Source organism: Giraffa tippelskirchi, chromosome 5 (assembly GCF_054371585.1).
Source record: "Giraffa tippelskirchi isolate mGirTip1 chromosome 5, T2T-mGirTip1v1.2.pri, whole genome shotgun sequence".
NCBI lineage: Eukaryota > Metazoa > Chordata > Mammalia > Artiodactyla > Giraffidae > Giraffa > Giraffa tippelskirchi.
This window is the reverse complement of record NC_137279.1, coordinates 123,167,266-123,192,160: the sequence shown is the minus strand read 5'-3', so window position 1 is coordinate 123,192,160 and position 24,895 is coordinate 123,167,266. Positions and strand designations below refer to the sequence as shown.

The window sequence follows — 24,895 nt, the reverse complement described above, 5'->3', positions numbered from 1 at the left end:
TGCTTCATCCAGCCCAGCGTTTCTCATGATGTACTCTGCATATAAGTTAAATAAGCAGGGTACCGATATACAGCCTTGACATACTCCTTTTCCTATTTGGAACCAGTCTGTTGTTCCATGTCCAGTTCTAACTGTTGCTTCCTGACCTGCATACAGGTTTCTCAAGAGGCAGGCCAGGTGGTCTGGTATTCCCGTCTCTTTCAGAATTTTCCACAGTTTATTGTGATCCACACAGTCAAAGGCTTTGGCATAATCCATAAAGCAAAAATAGATGTTTTTCTGGAACTCTCTTGCTTTTTTGATGATCCAGTGGATATTGGCAATTTGATCTCTGGTTCCTCTGCCTTTTCTAAAACCAGCTTGAACATCTGAAAGTTCATGGTTCATGTACTGCTGAAGCCTGGCTTGGAGAATTTTGAGCATTACTTTACTAGTGTGTGAGATGAGTGCAATTGTGTGGTAGTTTGAGGATTCTTTGCATTGCCTTTCTTTGAGATTGGAATGAAAAATGACCTTTTCCGGTCCTGTGGCCACTGCTAAATTTTCCAAATTTGCTGACATATTGAGTGCAGCACTTTCACAGCAACATCTTTCAGGATTTTAATAGCTCAACTGGAATTTCATCACCTCCACTAGCTTTGTTCGTAGTGATGCTTCCTAAGGCCCACTTGACTGCACATTCTGGGATGTCTGGCTCTAGATGAGTGATCACACCGTCGTGATTATCTGTGTCGTGAAGATCTTTTTTGTATAGTTCTTCTGTGTTCTTGCCACCTCTTCTTAATATCTTCTGCTTCTGTTAGGTCCATACCACTTCTGTCCTTTATTGTGCCCATCTTATCTTTGCATGAAATGTTCCCCTGAAGAGATCTCTAGTCTTTCCCCTTCTGTTGTTTTCCTCTGTTTCATTGCACTGATCGCTGAGGAAGGCTTTCTTATCTCTCTTTGCTATTCTTTGGAACTCTGCATTCAAATGGGTATATCTTTCCTTTTCTCCTTTGCTTTTCACTTCTCTTCTTTTCATAGCTATTTGTAAGGCCTCCTCAGATATCCATTTTGCTTTTTTGCATTTCTTTTTCTTGGGGATGGTCTTGATCCCTGTCTCCCATACAATGTCACGAACCTCCATCCATAGTTCATCAGAAACTCTGTCTATCAGATCTAGTCCCTTAAATCTATTTGTCACTTCCACTGTATAATCATAAGGGATTTGATTTAGGTCATACCTGAATGGTCTAGTGGTTTTCCCTACTTTCTTCAATTTAAGTCTGAATTTGGCAATAAAATGTTCATGATCTGAGCTATAGTCAGCTCCCGGTCTTGTTTTTGCTGACTGTATAGAACTTCTCCATCTTTGGCTGCAAAGAATATAGTCAGTCTTATTTTGGTGTTGGCCATCCGGTGATGTCCATGTGTAGAGTTCCTCTTGTGTTCTTGGAAGAGGGTGTTTGCTATGATCAGTGCATTCTCTTGGCAAAACTCTATTAGCCTTTGACCTGCTTCATTCTGTACTCCAAGGCCAAATTCGCCTTTTGCTTCAGGTGTTTCTTGACTTACTCCTTTTGCATTCCAGTCCCCTATAATGAAAAGGACACCTTTTTTGGGTGTTAGTTCTAGAAGGTCTTGTAGGTCTTCATAGAACTATTCAACTTCAGCTTGTTCAGCATTACTGGTCAGGGCATAGACTTGGATTACTGTGATACTGAATGGTTTGCCTTGGAAATGAAGAGAGATCATTCTGTCATTTTTGAGACTGCATCCAAGTACTGCATTTCAGACTCTTTTGTTGCCTATGATGGCTACTCCTTTCTTCTAAGGGATTCTTGCCCACAGTAGTAGATATAATGGTCATATGAGTTAAATTCACTCATTCCAGTCCATTTTAGTTTACTGATTCCTAAAGTGTCGACATTCACTCTTGCCATCTCCTGTTTGACCATTTCCAATTTGCCTTGATTCATGGACCTAACATTCTAGGTTCCTATACAATATTGCTCTTTACATCATCGGACCTTGCTTCTATCACCAGTCACATCCACAACTGGATGTTGTTTTTTGCTTTGGCTCCATCTCTTCAGTCTTTCTGGAGTTATTTCTCCACTGATCTCCAGTAGCATATTGGGTGCCTACCGACCTGGGGAGTTCATCTTTCATCTTTTTGACTTTTCATACTGTTCATGGGTTCTCAAGGCAAGAATACTGAAGTGGTTTGCCATTCCCTTTTCCAGCGGACCACATTTTGTCATAACTCTCCACCAAGTCCTTTCCATCTTGGGTGCCCCTACATGGCATGGCATAGTTTCACTGAGTTAGACAAGTCTGTGGTCCATGTGATTAGATTGGTTTGTTTTTTGTGATTGTGGTTTCAGTCTGCCCTCTGATGCCCTCTCTCAGCGCCTACTGTCTTAGTGGGGTTTCTCACATACTCAAGGTCTAACATGCTTCCTGAGCTTAGTATATGTTCAATGAACACCTGACTCTTGAATGAATGAATAAATGAATGAGCAAATGAGTGAAGTGATATTTAAGCTAGGTCCTAATCAAAAATGAGTTGCAACTAGCCAGGTTTCCATCCAGACAGATGAAACAGCATTACATTCCAGAAAGAGGACTATTTTCAAGCAGTTTCTGAAGATAGGTTGGCTAGAAGGCAAAGAGTGAAGAGGAGAGGAGCACAGGATGATATTGGACGAGTCAGGACACGCCACATCTTCCAGGGCCTTTTAAGCTCAGGCTAGGTACTCAGATTATATATAATATATGTAATGTGTAATTATACATGTATAAACATTCATGGTACTTAATTATTATGCAATATTGCAGTCCCACAGAGAGGGAAAACTTCATGTTTCTATACCGCCAAATAGTCAAGATACATATTTCTTAATTCAAATATTTGGAACAGTATTTTAAAAAGCAGAGTGCTACTGGAGATTATAGAATAGGCAAAATGATTTAGTAAAGAGAAAAACATGGCACACAGCACATTCAAATTCAGTAAGACCCTCTGTGTGCCTGAAGAGCCTGTTGGGAAACAGCTGTATAATGAGAGGCTGGCTGCTCCCAGCTTTCCTCAAGTTTGCTTGAGATTTATGGCTTAGTGGCTTTTTTGTGTATTTCCCCTTATGATTATCCAAAATCAGAAATGCTGCTAACAAATAGTAATGATATACTGGAAACAGAATTTCTACCTAAGGCTTCACCTAACCAGTTAGCCTCTTTTTCAGAAGTCTTGAATGTACAGTACGTGCATAGTTTATATACAATTACTTTCAAATACAAATGAGGTTTGAGATTACATTTTATTGTGTCTAGACCCTGATGTTCAAACTCAGAAAATTATACTTTGGAGTCTAAATGACTCAGGGAATCAATGATGTTTACAAACACAAACACATTTGGAGTTGGCCTTAGGCAGGGAATATGCTGCATTTACACTATCAACTGCAACTGTGAAAGGAGAAATAAACAAAGAAAGGTGATATAAACAAAGAACGGATTGACATTTCAGATTTTCCTCTTCATACAAATCAGCTTATGAGTTCTCATAGGTCATTTTATTAAGCTGTGAACCTTGTGTTTTCTCCTTTTTAAATCAGAAAGAAAAGAGGAAGTTTTCTGTTTGGTAACCGCTTGCCAAGAAGCAACCCCCTGGATGTCTAAAGTATCTCTCTTTACTTTAGATACAGTCAAACAAAGATAGGTGTGTTTTCGGTGACCTCACTACCAGACTAGTGCCTCCTTGAGCGGTTCTTAAGTGGATTCCTTTCTGGGTTGTGGTCTTGGAGACGATAGACTCTCAACACATTCACTGAATATGTTAGAGAACCAGATCTTTTCAGGGCATTAGATTCTTGATTGTAAATACATTGCACCCTCAAGGGAAAATAGTAGTTGTTCCGAGGTCCTGGAACACTCTCAATTAGTGGAATAATATTAGTTGATACCAGCTAGCATTCATAAAAGATTCACTTTGTCCTAAATACTTTTGCTATATTAGATATCTTATGTCTCACAACAAGCCTCAAAAATAAACATAGATAAGGAAACCAAAGCACAGAAAAGTTACCCAAAATCATACAGTTTTGAGGAGCTAGACTTTGATACAAGCAGCCTGACTCTAGGGCTCCCCGTCTTAGCATCTGTGCTGTTTCTACTGATGGATATGGTATGACTTTTCAGATGATGTGCTGATGAACATTTCAAATTTTAATACTCGTATCTATTTTAATTAGAAAATGAAAATAACACGTCAGAATTTTGACTTCATGGTTCTTATTGCTCAGAATAAAGTTATAAAGTTTCAAAAAGTGAATTAATTTATATAGATTTTGTTGGGAGAATGTGTAATTTCCTTGATTCTGCCTTGCTGCAACAAAAATTTGAAATGGCAGACAAATGTTACAGCTCGGTTACAGCTCAGTTTTATTTGGCAAACAAAGGATAGTATACCCTTGAGGTGTGAGGGCAGGCTGACACCAAAAGAGAGTCTTGGCTCCCTCTTTTTGTACATTTTGTCTCCTTCCTCCCACCGCCAAGCCTACCCTATGCAAATTAGGGCTAGTCAGGAAGGGGGCATGTTTGTTTCACCTGAGGTTCTCTCTGGTCCATGGATTTTTCCTTTGTTTCCTTTTCATGGACTTTTCCCTTTCTTTGTCTTTAAGCCACTGCCGTTTTGGACTCCTGTTTCCTATTCTGAATACCTAACAATTTAAATACAGATATTTTTGAAGTATAATACAAAATAACACATAGATTTAGAAGATGCCTATGACACTACAAATGATAAAAATTGTATAATATGGTCCAAATCTACTGAAGTACAGAGACCCAAAGAGACTCTGTTCAGTTAGGAGTACATACCACATGGAAAAATTTGTGCTTGTCTACAGTTGAGGGGGCTGTTATTTAACATACCCTTGTGATTAGGCTTTGTGCCCTATTATTCCTCAACCTAACGACAACTATAGATGCAAATATATGCTTTCCTAAATGCAAGAAAGGTAGAAAACTTTTTCAGGTAGCGTAACTGTCTAATTTTCCACAGAAAACCATTCATCATTTTTTTTTTTTAATATTTTCAGTAACTTAGAGCAATTTTATGAACAACATACAAATTACATTATAGATGACTGGATACTCCTTTGAGGCAAGGCTTGCAGCTTATAAATCTTTGTGCCCCCACCCGCAACCTTACAAAATGCCTGTGGATTGAATGAACACATGGGTTCCTTTTAAAAATCTGGCAGTACGTAGAATTATTTCTTCTTTACTCACAGAAGATATTAAATTCTTTCAAATCCCTATTCCTCCTTCTTTGTTGTTTGCTTTTAAGCTTCTGTCAAAGTGTTCCTAATTTATGACAACTCTTTTTCTCTAAGTTTATAGCTGATGCCAACCAGTAAAATAATAATTCATTTTCTACTCTGCTATAGTTGTTACATAATGAGTGAATTAAAGGACAAAAGTGTTACAAAATTTTTGATCGTTATTCTTGCTAAAAAGCAGGGTGATCTTTATGCCTAAGAGAACCAAGTCTGATTTGAGGTCAGCAATATTTCCTACCTGGAAAAGGTCTCCAACTGTACCACCTGTTTCCACTTGGTCAATTCATTTTCCTATCACATTTCTAAGCTTTGTTCCAAATTTCCTTCTTCATGAAGCCTACACATTGGATATAACTGTGATCCAGTTTAGGCTATAAGAAAGATTTTGGAGATGTTTTTGGAAGCTCCTTCTAAAGATTCTTCCCAAGTGATGGTGAAGCAGTCAGGAATTTCTACAGTAGAGATTTGTTTCTCTAAGCAATTGTGTTTGCTGAAATTCCCTGACAAAAGTAATGTAAGTAACTATGCAACTATATAAACAATGCTACACCTGGCTATTAAGGACTTGATATTATTGGCTGAGTAGCATAAACCCTTAAGGAAGGTATAAATTTTTTTTAAAAAATTCTTTTAAACAATTACTTTCAAAATATTAAATATTTTAATAAATATTTAAATAAATAATAATTTTATTGTATCTAGATGCTGATGTTCAGACTCAGAAAATTATACTTTGAAGTCTAAATGACTCAGTGAATCATGATGTTTACAAACACACACACATTTGAAGTGTGGCCTTAGGCAGGGAATATACTGCACTTCCACAGTCAGCTGGAACTCTGAATGGAGAGACAAGTAGACAATGAAAGGTGATGTAAACAAAGAAAGGATTGGCATTTCAGGTTGTGATAATTTCTTTAGAATAAATCATAATTAATTATCTATCCACCCATTGAGACAGAAATCTGAGTTCTTGTCTGCAGAGCTGAAGAATGAAATCCACGAACATGCACTCAAGCGAATGTAACAAGCAAATCAGTTCAGTTCAGTTCAGTCACTCGGTTGTGTTTGACTCTTTGCGACCCCATGGACTGCAGTACGCTAGGCTTCCCTGTCCATCACCAGCTCCTGGACCTTACTCAAACTCATGTCCATCAAGTCAGTGATGCCATCCTACCATCTCATCCTCTGTCGTCCCTTCTCCTCCCACCTTCAATCTTTCCCAGCATCAGGGTCTTTTCCAATGAGTCACTTCTTCGCATCAGGTGGCCAAAGTATTGGAGCTTCAGCTCCAGCATCAGTCTTTCCAATGAATATTCAGGACTGATTTCCTTAGGATGGACTGGTTGAATCTCCTTGCAGTCCAAGGGACTCTCAAGAGTCTTCTCCAACACCACAGTTCAAAAGCATCAGTTCTTCAGTGCTCAGCTTTCTTTATAGTCCAACTCTCACATCCATACATAACTACTGGAAAAACCAAAGCTTTGAATAGATAGACCATGACCAAAGAGGAGGAAAGTACAAAGCTCTCAGCATAGACACTGAGAGAGGGTAAAGAGTCCCCCCCCAAGGCCGGACTTACAGCAGTTTTTATATCCTTCCTTAAAGTATATTATTTCTAACCAATTAATTTAAAGGTCAAGATATTTATTTATGGCTTCTCTTGATCCTTAGATTAAGTCATTTTTCATGCCCCTTGGCCATTTTACTATGACCAGATGTATGAGCTTAAGATTAATAATCACCAGTTGTTTTTCCCTCAGGCATATGGAACAGAAGTTAATTCCTGCCCTTCCCTGGGTCTGAGTGCTGATAATTTATCAAACTAAAGACAAGAATTCAGGTCAATGGAGTAGGTGTTTACTGAAAACAAGACTGAGGTCTTAGAGTTCTACACTGACTGCCTAGTAGTTTCTACCTCACCATTACCCCCAAAAGCTAAGAGGTGCTAGTTAATTTTTTTCTTCTGGTTTTATTGAGATATAATTGACTTATAGCACTGTACTAGTTTAAGGCACACAGCATAGTGATGATTTGGCTTACATATTGATACATATTAAAATGATTGTACTAAGTTTAGTGAACATCTACCATCTCATATAGATACAAAATTAGAGAAAGAGAAAAAAATTATGTGTGTTTAGAGAAAGAAAAAATTTTTTGTGTGTATATGTGATGAGAACAGTTAGAATTGCCTCTCTTATAACATACAGCAGGGTTAATTATATTTGGCATGTTGTACATTACATCCTTAATATGTATATATCTTATAACTGCAAGTTTATACCTTTGACTGCCTTCATCCAATTCTCTCTTCCCTGCCCCTTGCTTCTAATAACCACAAATTTGATCTCTTTTTCTGTGGTTTTTTTGTATGTATCTTTGTTTGTTTTTGAAGTATAATTGACCTACAACACTATGTTAGTTCCTGTTATACAACATAGTGATTTTTTTGAACATTTCAAACTGATCACCATGATAAGTCTACTTATGATATGCTGCCATACAAAGATATTACATCGTTTTGTCCTATTTTCCTCACACTGTACATTTCATACCCATGATACATATATTGTGCAACTTAATGTTTGTAGGTACAGTAATTTTTGAAGAGTGGCAGACCTGGGCAGGACTTCAGATTAAAAAGAGGGGGGGATGATTGATAGGATATATGAAATGATGTGAATGATAAACTATCTCATTGGCAGTTTTATCAAAAATTATGTATCATTTATAGAGTGGTGTAGAGAGTTGGAATTTGCTTGTTCTGCTAGACATTACTTTTTCATCTTCTTTTGACTACTCCATAGTCATTTGCCTACTCTCTCCTGTTGGACTGTAAGCAACTTGATGGCCAAGGGCTATTACTAAATAAAGACAATGTTTTCAAAAAGGAAATGACATCAAATCTTTAAGTCAGGATGTTAATCTTACTAATATTCTTAATCAGCTTTTCTTTAAACTGAAGTGGCTTCATTTCAAGAAACTGAATGATTTTTTGTCTGCTGTTGACCCTGCACTTGGCCCAGTACTAACTTTTAATAATCATTTCTGTCTTAAAAGGAAGGCTAATGTACTGTGATGGAAAAGCACATGCAGAAACAAGTAATGTGAATTTGCATTTTTAAAGGACTTTTGCTTCAATAAATATTTTCATGAAGATTTTCGTTTAAGACATATATTTTACAAAAATAATATAAAATTACCAAGGGATGAAATGAGTGAATCTGCAAGTAGCTCTTTCTTATACATTAACACTAACTCAATAGAAATCTCTAACCATGGTGCTGACCCATTCTTTGAAGTCAAATTAAACTGCTCTGAACACAGTGGATTTTTAAACACTGTTAAAGAGTTTGTCACAACTAGCCTGACAGTCATCCTCAATTTAAGGGCTATGAAATTCCTCAGGGAATTGGGAACCTTTGAGGTTTTAAGACATTGGCTAAAAACCTGCACATATATGTTGCATTCTTCAATGCAACTTGTCTGTCTTATTTTTGAGAGAAAGGAGATGCTGGGAAGCAACATGTTTGTAACATAGTCCCAAGGTACAGATTCAGTTCAATAATTCAAATCTATGAAGGAAAAGCAGAGCTTTTTCTTGGTACATTAATTATACTTTCATAGGACTTTAAAATGAAGGAGTTACACAGACTTCTCTCCTTAATTCAACAATTTTCTAAGAGGTCACTGAGAGCTTTGTCTTTTCTACAGTATTTTTGTGGGAAAATGTGTTTTAATAAGTAAAATTATTTCTCAAGAGCTTGAGGACTTGACACTGATAGACCAGAGCTGAAGATGCTCAGCACTGCCTGAACCTTTTGCATTAGTTCATATCCTCAGGAGTTTTGGACTGTCAGTGCTGAAGGGTTTGAAATTGGGAAATATATTACTCAAGTTTGCCCATTAAAATATTGGAGAAAAAAAGTTAAAAAGTACCGAAGTTGCAGCTGGTGTGACATGCAGTATATGACACTGGAAAAATGCTATGAATTTCAGAGGTTGTCTGAGCATAGAATTATGTGATGTGACAAGTGCAGGCAATACTTTTTGGGGTTGGGGGGAGAACCGCTGATTTAACAGGAAGAGAAAACTCCATGGAAAAGCATCAGTGCATAAATTGCTCCTGCCCTGAACTCAATGCTATTAATTCTTTGATGCCAAGAGTCAAATTTTGTCAGAAATGGAATCTGCTCTGACACTTTCTGCCAAATCGATAGACACGAAAAAAATGACATTAAATGATATTCATGTTCTGACCAACTTACTAAAACAAGGCTATTCAAGATTATTGTTGGCATGGGATTTTCCTGTTTAAAGTTCAGCCATCTTTATCACCACAGTCGCATACTTTTGCTATTTTGACTATTCACTATCATTTATGTTGGACAAATCATTCTAACATACTATCCTATTTGATATCATAAATAGAAAAAAGAGGCTAAGCTTTCAGAGAAGATGATGATAATGGTAATTTCACTTTAAAATGTATGTGAAATCGATGAGAATAATAATCCTGTTTAAACAGATTCAGTGGCTTTTTAATGTATTTTAAAATAATAAGAACACAGTATTTATTGCCAGGAATCTTGAAGTATCTCTTAAACACCAGGCTCAATTTCCTCCTATATGTTAGAAAAGGGTAAAGAGTTACCCCTTTTCTCTCTTGTATTTTCTTTTAATGTCTGGTTGCCCTTAGGCTCTATGAGAAAATCACTAACAGGGCAACACCCAGCAAAAAGCCTGTACAGTTGAGCCTGTGTTCAGGTTTGTTTAAATACTTCCTAAAAGATAAAACAAAAAGTAATGCGAAAGATCCTGAGAACATGCAATTCCATCCCTAAGAGTATTCCCCAGGTAGATTCTTTTAGTTCTCTCTCATTTATGCTCAAGATAATGTCTTCTAGGAGATCCCTCGAAGAATGCCCTTGTTGAACTAGCAATTCCTTGTGATGGCAAAGTTCTATGACATTAATAAAGAATGTTCATATATGTTATCTCATTTGGTCTTCATAACAACTAATTAAATAGATAGAGCAGATAACAATACTCCAGTCAAAACCCCTATGTTCTGGTTCTGAGGACGGGACTTCCCGTCTCACCTCCAAACTTCAGGTCAGAGAAATGGGAAAGGTTGTTTCTAATGTCATGATAGTGCATCATGGTAGGACTCATCAGAGAGTATAATTCAGATTGTTTGCTATCCAGCTCTTGTCAAAAGCCTGGCTGAGATGGTGACAGAATAAATTTCTAGAGATCAATTTTACAGTATATGACAAAAGGTTTAAAAATGCTTCAACACTTTGACATAGCAATTCCACTTCTAGTAATTTATCATAAATTCATGCAAAGGTATATGTCCACCCTTACTACTTATAATAAGGGGAAATTCTAAACAAGGAGTTTAAAATTAAGAAACCGGTTAAAACAATGATATATATCCATATAATGGAATATGAAAGTGAAATTAAAAATCATGTTGTGTGGTGCTATTAATTGATTAGGGATAGTGTTTCTAGTATATTAATAAATGAAAAATCAGACACAAAGACAGCATATACAGTACAGTAGCATTTTAGAAAGAAAAAAATACTCATTTTATGCATGAAAAAATAAGGCTAGGTACATGCAAAAATGTGTAAACAGTTATCTCTGGGTGGTAGGATTAGAGGAGGTTTATTTCTCTTTTCATTTCATCTGCTTCTGCGTGTGTGTATGTGTGTGTGTGTTCCCACTGGGCATGTATTACTTCTGTTATTAAAGCTCAAATGTCTGTGCAAAACCTGGACGAGAGAAGTGATGCCCTCAGAAGATGATATAAGAAACATACTGCCCAGACATTTCTTTATTCATTCCAGGTTCTAACCTCATGTTACATTATAGCACATAAGTTATTTTTTAATTTTTAAAAAATTAATTATGGAAAAGAGTTTGTCTTGTAAATTTTGAATATTTTCCTCTAAGTTCCAGAATATAAGGGAAGTTATATAAACCCATTTGGTTTTGGTTCATTCTTCCCTTCAGGTGCCAAGACATATACAATATTTAAAAATTAATCTCAGTAATTCTATAACCCTTTGGTTAGCTTTTTATTTCTCTTCCTGATCATATCTTTTTTGTTTTTTCCTTAAATTTCAATTTGTGCACATTATTAGGTATGTATTTTTTATTATAGTTCTTCTCATTGCTTTTGAAAAAAAAGTAGTATAAATTATGACATAATTAATATCCTCTCCAGTGAATTTACGGACCATTCTTCTGCCCATCGGGAAAATTGAGAAACAATACCTACTTATGCTTTTGTTATAGAAAAGAAATTTGAGAGGATAGGGACAAAAACTTTAAAACCACTAGGACACTGAATGCTATCTCGAGGACACTGGACAAGTCATGATGTCTCTGCATCTGTGACCCCATCTGAGAAATTTCTGTAATAAAGCACAGGAGTAGAAACTACTGTTGTCTCACTCCTAAGAGCTATTCCTAACCTCCTTCACCTTCTCCTGCCTGCCACTACAGAGTCTGTGAAAAGTTAACTGTTCATCTTCAGAGTCTCCTTTGTGGCTGGGTATGACCATGTGACTGATACATCTCTAGGGAAGATTTTTTTTTTCTCCTTTATAAAAGAAGTAAATTCTGTTTGCTTCTTTCCCTTGCCAGCATCTGCTCCAACTATCTGCTGCAACTATCTGCTCCACTACCTGCTCCTGCCTTGTTTTGCCCGGAGCTATGAGAAACATTTTGCAAACACAGGATGACAAGCTTAAGACTGAAAAGTCAACATGCCTAGAATGGTGGAGGGAAAAGACAGAAGGATCCTGGGTTCTTGATGGTGTCACTGAGACACTGAGGCAATGCCAACAACCAAGTCTGGGCTTACTCCTGGGTGCAAAAAATAAGCCTCTGTTTGATTAAACAACTGCCATCCAGGCTCTCTGTTACCTGCAGCTAAATGACCCTGATGGTCAATAGTATGCAGTTGTTGTTGGATTAAATTAAATGAAATAATATACATGCAATTGCTTTGTAAGCTGCAGATAACTCTGGAGATTTGTTATTATTTAGAGAGGCAGTATAGAGCAATAGAAAAGGCTTTGGACTTGGACTCAGAGATATAGGCTTGAATTGTAGCCAGTCACCTTATTAGACCTTACTCAAAAAAAAAAAAATGACCTAACGTCTCTCTGTATCATCTGTAAAATGGAGATAATGAATATCTGAGAAGGTTTTTGTGAAGGTTAAAGGAGATAAGATACAGAACTTGATACATCGTGTTCAATACATTTTTTGTTGGAAAGAAAAATTAACAAGTAACAGTGATGTGTGGTCTGCCTTAACTGAAAAGACTTTCTAAGTCAGATTGATGCTGAAATCTCAACTCTGTGCACTGGTGCCCAATTGAATCTTGGAGAAAGAGTTTTGGGTGAAGTTGAAAAAAGTAATTTTATTGCTTTGCTAGGCAAAAAGGGACACAGCAGGCTTATACCCCTCAAGACTGTGTGTCCCAACCTGCGTCTATGGGGTCGCACAGAGTAGGACGCGACTGAAGTGACTCAGCAGCAGCAGCAGCAGCATAGCAGTGGTTCGAGGGTGGAGTTGCTAATAAGGATGAGAGTATGTACAGGGCTTGCACTCTTTTAATCAGGCCTCAGGTGGTCTGATGAGCTTCTCGAGGTTATCAAACTGTGACCTTTTCTCTGGAACATCTTCCATTTGTTGGGCATTTTAGTTCTGCAGAAGAACTCAAAGATCCTGTTATGTGCATATTTTGAACTACGATTCTGTCCCCAGGCTGCACTATTGTTTTGTGACTGCTCCTCCCTTGTCTCTGCATCTTCTCCCTTTCCTGACTAGCAACTGTTTGAATCTGCCCTTTGAAACTCAGGGAAGGTCAAGAAATGGGGAACACAGAAAGGCTTTAATGCTCAGGAGCCCCATAGGGTCCTGCTTTGGTTTCAAGATCACATTGCCCCTTGAACATTTACATCACTATGAAAAGTCTAGGACACTAAAAGATACCTCAGGATGCACTATTAATAAAAGTAGCAGGAAGAATTTTATTAGCTTACTAACTATTATAGTCCATGGAGATTCTCCAGGCAAGAATATTAAAATGGACAGCCATGCCCTCCTCCAGGTGATCTTCCCAAACCAGGGATCAAACCCAGGTCTCCTGCATTACAGGCTGATTTTTTTTTACCATCTTAGCCACCAGGATTCCAGGCACTATTCCAAGATCTTCACATATATTGACTAATTGTCACAGAAGTCCTATGTGTTCTTTCACTTCATTATACAAATGAGGAAAATACAGAAGAAAGGGATTAAGAAAGTCATCCCAGATTACACACCTGCATGGGGTGGTCATTGAACTCGGGCAGTCTGGCTACAGAACCTATGCCCTTAATGTCTGTAATGTTAAGTCTCTGAAAAAATTGTTAAATATATTACACTGAGCCTTCTGTTGGAGCATGGAAATATTTTAACCTAAGTAATCTTTATTTGTAGGCTAGGACTGTACATAAAAATAAGAGATAGTATTGTTGAGAGTTTGGAAAAAGAAATTGGAGGCCATTCCATTCAGGAAATAGAGGGGTGTTTCAGTCTCCAGGGAACTGAAATAACAGAAAACCTAGAATCTCTCTGGGGCTTCCTTCACATTAGCCCTTTCTGGGCAAAAGTCCAAGCCCAAGCTTTCTTCAGTTCAGTTCAGTTGCTGAGTCATGTCCGGCTCTTTGCAACCCCATGGACTGCAGTACACCAGGCTTCCCTGTCCATCACCAGCTCCTTACTAAAACCTATGTCCATCAAGTCAGTGATGCCATCCAACCATCTCATCCTCTGTCATCCCTTCTCCTCCCGCCTTCAATCTTTCCCAGCATCAGGGTCTTTTCCACTGAGTCAGTTCTTACCAGGAGGCAAAGTATTGGAGTTTCAGCTTCAACATCAGTCCTTCCAATGAATACTCAGGACTGATTTCCTTTAAGATGGACTGGTTGGATCTCCTTGCAGTCCAAGGGACTCTCAAGAGTCTTCTTCAACACCACAATTCAAAAGCATCAATTCTTTGGTGCTCAGCTTTCTTTATAATCCAACTCTCACATCCATACATGACTACTGGAAAAACCATAACTTTGACTAGACAGACCTTTGCTGGCAAAGTAATGTCTCTGCTTGTTAATATGCTGTCTAGATTGATCATAGCTTTTCTTCCAAGGAGTCAGCGTCTTTTAATTTGATGGCTGCAGTCACCATCTGCAGCAATTTTGGAGCCCCCCAAAATAAAGTCTGCCACTGTTTCCATTTTTTCCCCATCTATTTGCTATGAAGTGATGGGACCAGATGTCATGATCTTAGTATTCTGAATGTTGAGTTTTAAGCCAACTTTTCACTCTCCTCTTTCACTTTCATCAAGAAGCTCTTTAGTTTTTGTTTGCTTTCTTCCATGAGGGTGGTGTCATCTGCATATCTGAGGTTATTGATATTTGTCCCAGCAATCTTGATTCCAGCTTGTGCTTCTTCCAGCCCAGGGTTTCTCATGATGTACTCTGCATATAAGTTAAATAAGCAGGGTGACAATATACAGCCTTGACATACTCCTTTTCCTATTTGGAACCAGTCTGTTTTTCCATGTCCAGTTCTAACTGTTGCTTCTTGACCTGCATATAGATTTCTCAAGAGGCAGGTCAAGTGGTCTGGTATTCCCATCTCTTTGAGAATTTTCCACAGTTTGTTGTAATTCACACAGTCAAAGGCTTTGGCGTAGTCAATAAAGCAGAAGTAGATGTTTTCCTGGAACTCTTGCTTTTTCAATTTCGACTCTCAAGCTTTCTTGCTAAGCTTTTAAATAAAAGCATAAACCACTCCCTGAACAGATAAGGAAGCATTAGAGGGAACCTAAAGAAGAAGGCCTGGAATTTGCCTGGGCTAGTCATTCTTCCTGTGTGTGAAACTTAAAGACAGATACCTTAATAGAGAAGACTTAGCATTTTAGCATATTCCCCTAAGGAAGTAATAATAATTATTAATGTCTTTTATTCCTGTAAAATGAAAGTTTCCTTATGTAGGTATGAATGATATGAGACTTAAGTTCCCATTAGGATGTCCAGAAAATTCCCCAGAGTAAGCAGATTTCTTAGCAAGGCATAAATCTATGTGAAATTATACGTGTGAGAGTAATTATGGGCTTACTTGAAATGGATATGGTGGTTTTACTCTCCTCCTAGTTTGTCTTCCTGTATTGTAGAAGCTAGAAAATTAAAATATATCATTTCCAGATTTCATTACGACTGAAGTTCTGGATATGAATTAGATTCTGCCAATTAGATGCACTCACTTGGTATTGAGAATGTGGAAATAAGACAAGGCAGCACTTCAAGCCTCTTGGCAGTTTCTGTTGGCTGGTATGCCCATGTATACCAGACAAGCCAGCTGAGACACATGGGTGCCTACTGCATGTTCTGGGCTTTTGCTCTGGGAAGAGATGGCCTCACAGGTTTCCCAGGACCAACTTGATGATTGGTTGAAAGTAAAAGTGAAAGTTAGTCACTCAGTCGTGTCATACTCTTTGTGACCCCATGGACTGTAGCCCACTGGCTCCTTTGTCCCTGGAATTCTCCAGGCAATCAAAGTAAATTTTGCAGGAAGCATGGTGTAGCAGAATGATACACAGATTTAGTCTTCAGCTCTTTCATACAATGAACAAAACTCAGATATATCTGTAGGAAAATGTAGGTGTAATCAAGGGCCTGTGATCTTTTCATTGTGTTGTGCTGAGGCATGTGGCACATAATTCAAATACAAGGATCTGAGTTGAGTAGTTTTCAGTCAGGGGATAGGTGAAGATCTACAGAAGTGGTATGCAGAAACTTCAAGAACCAACATGCCATATCAAGAGGGAGTAAAAATCTCCCTTGACTTATGATGGGTTTATGTACCAATAAGCCCATCATAAATGGAAAATACTGTAATTTGAAAATGTATTTAATACACCTAACCTCTCAAATATCATAGCTTAGCCTAACGTATTAAATGTGCTCAGAACACTTACACGAGCCTATAGTTGAGCAAAATCAAATATCTTAACACAAAGCCTATTTTAGAATAAAGTGTTGAATAGCTTATATAACTTATGAATACTGTATTGAAGGTGAAAAACAGAATGGTTGTATGGGTACAGAATGGTAGTAAGTGTATTGGTAGCTTCCCCTTATGACCACATGGTGAACCGGAAACCGCAGCTCCCTGCCCTTGCCCAGCATCATGAGAGAGTGTCATGCCACATATCACTCACCCTGAAAAATATCAACTCAAAATTTCAAGTATAGTTTCTACTGAATGTGAATCACTTTCCCACCATTGTAAAGTCAAAAAATTGTTAAGTGGAATAATCATAAGCTGGGGACCATATGTACAACTGAATCCTGGCCAGCTGAAAGAAAAAAACACAAAACCCCACAGATATAACCTTAGCTCACTATAGCATCAGAAGTCAGTGAAGTCCCAAGATGGTATTGGCTTACCTCAGCAGGCATCTGGTTCATGGGGAAACCCAGACTAGCTTGTCTCAGGCTGAGATGAGTGAGATAACAAAGCATATAGCGAGGTGCTGAGCTCTAGATCACTTCTTTTGCCACCACTATATGCTGTGTACCTTGCTTGTTTCCCAGATGAGCAGAGTAGGGCACTGGAAAACTAGAAGACTGGACAATTTAACTTAAAATGCTGTAGTACTGCCCAAAGGATATTTTTAAATTAATGCATCAAACTAAGACAGAGACTTAGATCTCTTTTCCCATCTGTTTTCTGGTAGGTGAATCATGAGAATTATCAAAGAAGGACATAAAGCATGTACATTTCTTTTTTCTGAGTGAAAAAAATTAAGTATCTTTCTGATTCTATGACATTGACTCTATTTAGTTTACTCTGACTACCTGCAAATTTACTTACCTGTCCCCCATTCAGGAAATATGTAATCCATATATTTTCATAGGTCCAGAAGATACCTTCTTATTAGCATGGAGGAGGAAGAGTTCTGAGCAGAGAAAGCATAATAATATTTCAGCTTTCCCTGTTAAGATAAGCTGATTTAAGGACTTCCCTGGTGGTCCAGTGATTAAGACTTTGCCTTCCAATGCAGGGGATGTGGGTTTGATCCCTGGTTGGGAAGCTAAGATCCCACATACCTTGCAGCCAAAAACTCAAAGTATAAAACAGAAACAATATTGTAACAAATTCAATAAAGACTTTAAAAATGGTCCACATTAAAAAAAAAGAAGTCTTTTAAAAAATCAATGTGCTGATATAGTTTTATTATTGTTGTTTTAAGTTTGTGGAAAGTTCATAACCCCAGTCAAGGCCGTATATTTAAATTTATGTACAAAGCTAATGTGGTTAAATCTACATTCATCTTTTGAATAAATCTGTGACATGACTCACATGGTCAATATGAATAATCAACAGCTCACTGTGTATATCTTGGATGCCCACTCCCTTCCCCACTCCACCAATGATAATCCATATATTAATTTACTGATAGTCAAAATAGGGATTATCATTGGTGCCATAACTTGTTTATTTGGTGAGATGGCCATATGTCACTAAGGTACAAGCTTTCTGTTAAGAAAGAACGGGACCTCTACAATATGGAAGAGTTGCATTCTCATTTGTTTATGCACATTTCATTTATTCCAGTCTTCCAAATGAAGACTTTCTGAGAGTTTTGAGTCCATTAAAAATTATTTAAAATTTTGAGCTCATTAAAATACAATGTATTCCAATTGGTTTACAAGAAAAATTGATTCACATCAAAGATGAAAGAAAAGTCCTTGGTGAATTAAATACTTTCATAACTGGAAAACAAGATTACAATGCTCAGCTATAGTTATGGCAATTTCACTTCTGGTATATCCCCCTAAATTCCTTCTATAGACTTTTGAAAAGATATATTCTACAGTGTTTATTGCACTCTTATCTGTGGTGATGGGGAGTTAAAGACAAAATGATGTCTATCACTGGGAGAGTGGGTAGGTACAAATGTGTTTGGATATATGCAGAAATTAAAAAAAAACAATTAAGTGTACATATAGCAACATGAATTTATCTTTCAAAATATAATTCTTAATGGGAAGTGTGAGACACAGAATGAGATATATAAACCAGAAATATTCATATAAATTAAAAATACATGCACAGAAAGCAATCCCTCATGTCTGTAAGAGTATAAGTACACCAAGGGATAAATAATGACATATTACTTTGGGAAGATTGGTAGGAGAATGAGATGAGGGTTTGGTGATAAAACAGAATAGATAAATAAGAGAGAGCCTTTGAAAGGATTGAAATGGATAGCATGTTATGAATAGAAAAGCATTATTAGCTTAAGCTTATACACATGGGACCCTATGTCTACACACAACTCCTTAAAAAAAAAGGGGACAAGCAGACAAAAATACAATGAGTATTGGGACTCTTTAATTTGGTTAATAAAAATACTATCCATTCCAGTTATGATAACCATTAAAACCTACTATCCAAATAAATGAATTCAGAAAGTATCCTTGTGATACAAGGATTCAAAACATGATTTTTAAAAATAATGTATTTGCCGTGTGTGAGTATGTGTGCGCTCAGTTGTTTAGTCATGTCTGACTCTTTGCAACCCCTTGGACTGTAGCCCTCCAGGCTCTTCTGTCCATGGGATTTCGAAGGCAACAATATTGCAATATTGGAGTGGATTGTCATTCCCTTCTCCAGGATATTTATTGTACTAGAATATTAATAAAGATATTGCTAAATTCTAATGACATTTGGTGAAATTGAAATAAGGTTTCTGTAATATTATGGATAATATGGAGTAAAATATTTTATAATAAATATTCTTTTATCTTTCTTTCATCCTTTTGGTTTTAGTTTCTATTATTTTATGTCTGTAGACCATTCAGGTATGACCTAGATCAAATCCCTTATGAGTATACAGTGGAAGTGACAAATAGATTTAAGGGACTAGAACTGATAGAGTGCCTGATGAACTATGGACAGAGGTTCGTGACATTGTACAGGAGACAGGGATCAAGCAAATACCCATGGAAAAGAAATGCAAAAAAGCAAAATGGCTGTCTGAGGAGGCCTTACAAATAGCTGGGAAGAGAAGAGAAGCGAAAAGCAAAGGAGAAAAGGAAAGATATTGCCATCTGAATGCAGAGTTCCAAAGAATAGCAAGGAGAGATAAGAAAGCCTTCCTCAGCGATCAGTGCAAAGAAGTAGAGGAAAACAACAGACTGGGAAAGACTAGAGATCTCTTCAAGAAAATTAGAGATACCAAAGGAACATTTCATGCAAAGATAGGCTCGATAAAGGACAGAAATGGTATGGACCTAACAGAAGCAGAAGATATTAAGAAGAGGTGGCAAGAATACACAGAAGAACTGTACAGAAAAGATCTTCATGACCCAGATAATCATGATGGTGTGATCACTCACCTAGAGCCAGACATCCTGGAATGTGAAGTCAAGTGGGCATTAGAAAGCATCACTACGAACAAAGCTAGTGGAGGTGATGGAATTCCAGTTGAGCTATTTCAAATCCTCAAAGGTGATGGTGTGAAAGTGCTGCACTCGATATGCCAGCAAATTTGGAAAACTCAGCAGTGGCCACAGGACTTGAAGAGGTCAGTATTTGTTCCAATCCCAAAGAAAGGCAATGCCAAAGAATGCTCCAACTACCGCACAATTGCACTCATCTCACATGCTAGTAAAGTAATGCTCAAAATTCTCCAAGCCAGGCTTCAGCAATACGTGAACTGTGAACTTCCAGATGTTCAAGCTGGTTTTAGAAAAGGCAGAGGAACCAGAGATCAAATTGCCAATATCCGCTGGATCATCGAAAAAGCAAGAGAGTTCCAGAAAAACATCTATTTCTGCTTTATTGACTATGCCAAAGCCTTTGACTGTGTGGATCACAATAAACTGTGGAAAATTCTGAAAGAGATGGGAATACCAGACCATCTGACCTGTCTCTTGAGAAGCCTGTATGCAGGTCAGGAAGCAACAGTTAGAACTGGACATGGAACAACAGACTGGTTCCAAATAGGAAAAGGAGTACGTCAAGGCTGTATATTGTCACCCTGCTTATTTAACTTCTATGCAGAGTACATAATGAGAAACGCTGGGCTGGAAGAAACACAAGCTGGAATCAAGGTTGCCGGGAGAAATATCAATAACCTCAGATATGCGGATGACGCCATCCTTATGGCAGAAAGTGAAGAAGAACTAAAGAGCCTCTTGATGAAGGTGAAAGAGGAGAGTGAAAAAGTTGGCTTAAAGCTCAACGTTCAGAAAACTAAGATCATGGCATCTGGTCCCATCACTTCATGGGAAATAGATGGGGAAACAGTGGAAACAGTGTCAGACTTTATTTTTTTGGGCTCCAAAATCACTGCTGATGGTGATTGCAGCCATGAAATTAAAAGACGCTTACTCTTTGGAAGGAAGGTTATGGCCAACCTAGATAGCATATTTAAAAGCAGAGACATTACTTTGCCAACAAAAGTCCATCTAGTCAAGGCTAAGGTTTTTCCAGTAGTCATGTATGGATGTGAGAGTTGGACGGTGAAGAAAGCTGAGCGCTGAAGAATTGATGCTTTTGAACTGTGGTGCTGGAGAAGACTCGAGAGTCCCTTGGACTGCAAGGAGATCCAATCAATCCATCCTAAAAGAGATCAATCCTGGATGTTCATTGGAAGGTCTGATGTTGAAGCTGAAACTCCAATACTTTGGCCACCTCATGCGAAGGGTTGACTCATTGGAAAAGACCCTAATGCTGGGTAGGATTGGGGGCAGAAGGAGAAGGGGACGACAGAGGATGAGATGGTTGGATGGCATAACCGACTCAATGGACATGGGTTTGGGTAGACTCCGGGAGTTGGTGATGGACAGAGAGGCCTGGCGTGCTGCAATTCATGGGGTCGCAAAGAGTCGGACATGACTGAGCAACTGAACTGCACTGATGCAATATGAATAAATATTGGAACAGTAGTAAATGTATGTCATTTATAACTATACAAAAGACACATATACTGAATATGCATGTAACTTTTTTTTTTTACAAATACACGATCAAAATACTTTGTAAATGGCAGGTGCCAACATTCAGAATTATGTAAGTGTTACAGTAGACAAGAAATAGAAACAAGACTTAATGAGAACCCAGTAGTGGGCTAGTTGACTGCACTGACTCTTAGGAAGGACCAGAGGAGAAGATCTTTGAGCAAACCTTAATGATGAATAGGAGTTAACCAAACACACAAAAAGAAGAGAGAGTGGAGTAGCATATTTAAGGTTTGCTTTCTCAGTATAATATGCATTTCTAAAGGTAATATAGCATGTATTATAACATATAACATAATTGATATAATGATACCTTCTTTAGACATACAACTAATCACATATGCATATTTATTTTCTAGTGTTATTTTATACTTCTAAGACTATTTTTCATATAACAGTTTTTCAGTTGTGAGCGAATATCATAGGTCGTAGGCCCATAATGTCAAATATAAGCAAAAGTTGTAGGCAGAGAAGATATCATAGTGACTTGCATATATAGACTTATGCTGATGATTTTAAGGAGCTTTCAAAGAAATTTAAATAATGGAGAAACATTTTAAAGTTTTGTTCAAAAATTTCAGTGATGGCATGGGGAGTGTTGTATTAGCATACTGGAATAAAATAATCCATGAGGAAGCTACTAGACTTTGTTTTTCTTAACTTTCATAACATTTAGAGCAATTTATAGTTAGTTTGTTTTTCTTTATTTGTTATGGCTTGCTTTCTCCACTAGACTGCAAACTCCAAGTAGGCAGAGACAAACTACATTCATCTTGTCTTTAGTTGTATCCTTGGTACCTATCACCATGTCTGGAACAATGGGCTCAATCAATATTTAGAGAATGAATGGTGAGGTGAAGAATGGGAGTGTTTGAAAGACATTTAAGAAATCCAAATTGGTGGATTGTAAATGATGTTCTCAAGACATTTCTGTTTTTATTGTTCCAGTCAAAGCCATCTGTCATAAGGTGAAGAACAGGCCATTTTCTATTTCTGTATCCTGTTTGAGAAAGAAGAAACATTACTTGACTATTTCCATGTAAATTTGTAGTGTGTGTGTGTGTGTGTGTGTGTGTGTGTGTGTGTGTGTGTGATGATCAAAGACTTTGAAGCACAGGGGCTTGGATGAGTTTTGGGACCTTGAGCCTGTTTCTTGTCTCTACACTTCCTCACCAGTACAGTGAGAACGCAATCACCACCTGGGTGACGTGTTCTGAAGACTAAATGAAATTACATATGTAATTATTCTAGCAGACTGTAGGGCATAATCAGTAGTTTAGGCTAACCACTATTCTCTCTAAACACATTCAGAATGACTAAATATTGTATAATAAAGTCTTCATACATGTTTATTGCCCAAACTATGACACTTTGGAACCTACAGACTGCTAAACTAGAAAGGGCACTGAGAACAGAAGCATTCATGGGACCCTGTGTTCAGAATATGTGGTTTATCCTATGGGATAAAGTGAAAGTGTTAGTTGCTCAGTCGTGTCTGACTCTTTGAGACCCCATGGACTGTAGCCTGCCAGACTCCTCTGTCCATGGGATTCTCCAGACAAGAGAATTGTCTAGTTCTCCACTGGAGCGGGTTGCCTTTCCTTTCTCCAGGGGATCATCCTGACCCAGGGATCGAACCTGGGTCTCCCACATTGCAGGCAGAGTCTTTCCCATCTGAGCCACCAGGAAAGCCCCAATGGGATAAAGGATAATCAATTTCAAAGTACTTCTGCTTGTCTGAATTAAGACTGAGAAATCCTTTTGATTAGGAAGAAAATTGTAAACATCTTTTTATGGTTATACCTTTTTGAAATTATAACTAAATGTGCCAAATAAATGTGAAAGAAACTTTCAGAGTTATTAATTCTGCAAAAAGAAAAATATTAACTTACTTTGTTCTTCATAGTAATTATTATCCTTTTCAGTTGATTTTGAATTTACTCATGTACAGCTTTTGCTTTCATGAAACTGGAAGCACTGTGAACACAGGAATTATGTCCATGTCGTTCACCCCTGCAAAACTATGTTCACTACAGGTCCTAGTACATAGTAACACAGCCCAAAATAAAAATGCAAGGTAAGTGAGTAGAAAGATTCAGTACAAAGCTTTTTCAAACAGTGATTGTGCCAACTATTGGCTTTGAGATTCTGTAAAGTTACTTAAACTTTCTGAGCCTCATGTCTCTCATCTGTAAAATGGGGACAATATGAACTATCCTGCTGTTGTAAGGATTAAATAAAAATAATGTATAGAACACATATCCTAGTGCAGCCACATGGTAAGTGTTCAATAAATGTTTGCTATTTGTAGAATCTGTTTGGATAAGTCAAATGGAAAGGAAGGGAAAGAGATTTACAAAGTATATTAGCAGGGACTTTTCAGGAACAGACAGTTGACTCAAATTTTGGATTCTGACTTGTTCCTTTTATAGTAGTGACTCTTCAGTGGACTATTCATCAGACATAAATTACCTCAGACCTTAGTCAGACAGAGTAGGGGGCTCCGTAGCGATGGGGATCAATAGATGGGGGTGGCTGGAGGCTTTAGTGCTGGGCTGATTTAATGGGTCTTGGAAAAAGCTGTATTAAAAGCTTTTAGGGGAAAGCTCCCCGTTGCTGCTTTTTGTACTCTGTCTAGTACCTTAATGAATGCTGCTATAAAGAGTGTTTTATCTCTGCGTTATGAGCCCAGGTTTGACTGTTTGTGCTCTTGGAAGGATGTTAGCTGTCTTGGGATAAGATTTTATGAAGGGAAGAAGAACTCATAGGGAAATAGGATTCTTATGATGAGTACAAATCTGAAGAAATTAACAGCAATCACTGGTATTAAATCCCCCAATCAGAGATTTTGGATTGATTAAAAATGTACACCATTCAGACCACAGAATCTCATGCCATATTTCTGATAGTATACTTATCTTTATATTATTGTAACATTTTCATCTGAAGTATGGATTTGTTCTCTAGGATACTAAAAAGAACTTTGGGATAACAAAATAAAATCCTAGTAAAGTTCTGTGTTTTCTTCAAAGTCACTCATACCTTTTAAATCCCAAAGCGTACCCTTTACAATTATCCAAGTGTAATATTGTGGAATATTGATTTGATTTTTTAAAATATGAGGAGAATATTGTACCAACCGTATGTAATGTAACTTGCCTAACTTCCAGAGTGGGGTGTTATTCTAAAGTAGCAGAGCAGAGGGAAATTCCTTTATATGTATCTAAACCTTCTCCTGTCACACACACAGCGCATAGTTTGTTTCACAAGGGTTTTTCTGTCTTGTTTTAGATATATTTTTCTAGGTTGCTTTTATGACTATTTATATATGGAGCCAGCACTTTAGCAGAGATCATTTAGATTCCCCTTTTGATACTCACTTATGATGGAGCTTAGAAAGGCTAGGAAAGGAACTATGGTATTGAATGCATTGAAAATATTCCCATTCTTTCCTCTCTT

General features: G+C 37.6%; 1 long non-coding RNA gene across 1 annotated transcript in view; it reads left to right on the top strand.

Moving 5' to 3' along the window:
* The window catches only part of LOC145507308 (uncharacterized), a 443,470-nt gene that overhangs the window by 206,462 nt on the left and 212,113 nt on the right, over positions 1-24,895 (top strand). The window lies entirely within an intron of this gene.